Source organism: Ovis canadensis, chromosome 2 (assembly GCF_042477335.2).
Source record: "Ovis canadensis isolate MfBH-ARS-UI-01 breed Bighorn chromosome 2, ARS-UI_OviCan_v2, whole genome shotgun sequence".
Taxonomy (NCBI): Eukaryota; Metazoa; Chordata; class Mammalia; order Artiodactyla; family Bovidae; genus Ovis; species Ovis canadensis.
In genome coordinates, this window is record NC_091246.1 from 16,458,712 (window position 1) to 16,460,088 (window position 1,377).

The 1,377-nt window shown below is 36.7% G+C and overlaps 1 non-coding gene across 1 annotated transcript; it reads right to left on the reverse strand.

Moving 5' to 3' along the window:
• Positions 1 to 1,015: 1,015 nt before the first annotated feature.
• LOC138434927 (U6atac minor spliceosomal RNA) lies at positions 1,016 to 1,141 on the reverse strand. The gene has a single exon (XR_011254984.1). It is a non-coding gene; the product is annotated as a U6atac minor spliceosomal RNA (small nuclear RNA).
• Between the last annotated feature and the right edge of the window lie 236 nt (positions 1,142 to 1,377).

Genomic DNA, 1,377 nt, shown 5'->3' on the forward strand with positions numbered 1-1,377 from the left:
TAGTGTCCTCTTTGATTTCTTTCACCAGTGTTTTATAGTTTTCTATATATAGGTCTTTAGTTTCTTTAGGTAGATACATTCCTAAGTATTTTATTCTTTTCATTGCAATGGTGAATGGAATTGTTTCCTTAATTTCTCTATTTTCTCATTATTAGTGTATAGGAACACAAGGGATTTCTGTTTGTTGATTTTATATCCTGCAACTTTACTATATTCATTGATTAGCTCTAGTAATTTTCTGGTGGAATCTTTAGTTTTCTATGTAGAGGATCATGTCATCTGCAAACAGTGAGAGTTTTACTTCTTCTTTTCCCATCTGGATTCCTTTTATTTCTTTTTCTGCTCTGATTGCTGTGGCCAAAACTTCCAAAACTATGTTGAATAGTAGTGGTGAAAGTGGGCACCTTTGTCTTGTTCCAGACTTTAGGGGAAATGCTTTCAATTTTTCACCATTGAGGATAATGTTTGCTGTGGGTTTGTCATATATAGTTTTTATTATGTTGAGTTATGTTCCTTTCCTTCTATTCCTGCTCTCTGGAGAGTTTTTTTTTTTTTTTATCATAAATGGATGTTGAATTTTGTCAAAGGCTTTCTCTGCATTTATTGAGATAATCATATGGCTTTTATTTTTCAATTTGTTAATGTGGTTTATTACATTGACTGATTTGTGGATATTGAGGAATCCTTGCATCCCTGGGATGAAGCCCACTTGGTCATGGTGTATGATCTTTTTAATGTGTTGTTGGATTCTGATTGCTAGAATTTTGTTAAGGATTTTTGCATCTATGTTCATCAGTGATATTGGCCTGTAGTTTTCTTTTTTTGTGGCATCTTTGTCAGGTTTTGGTATTAGGGTGACGGTGGCCTCATAGAATGAGTTTGGAAGTTTCTCTTCCTCTGCAATTTTCTGGAAGAGTTTGAGTAGGATAGGTGTTAGCTCTTCTCTAAATTTTTGGTAGAGTCCAGCTGTGAAGCCGTCTGGACCTGGGCTTTTGTTTGCTGGAAGATTTCTGATTAAAAACAGTGGTTAGATGCCATGAAGTAAGTGGCAATGCCTTAACTGTATGCGTGTTGTCCAGCCTGAGAGCTTCTTCCATCCTTGTAAAGGGGAGTGCTAACCTTCTCTCCTTTCATACAACACTGTCCTATTTTATTAACTGCTTCTCTCCTTGAACTTTTTTATCAATCCAACCACCAGAATCATTTTTCAAGGAAATCTTTCCACGGTTTTGTTGTTTACTGGACAAACTAAACATCTTCGGAGGGCACATTCAAGGCCTTTTGTAACCTGAGCCCAGCCTCCATTATCAGGTTCTTGTCTAACACTGCTGCCCACCCAGACATAATATACTCCTGCCACACTGAACAATTCACAGT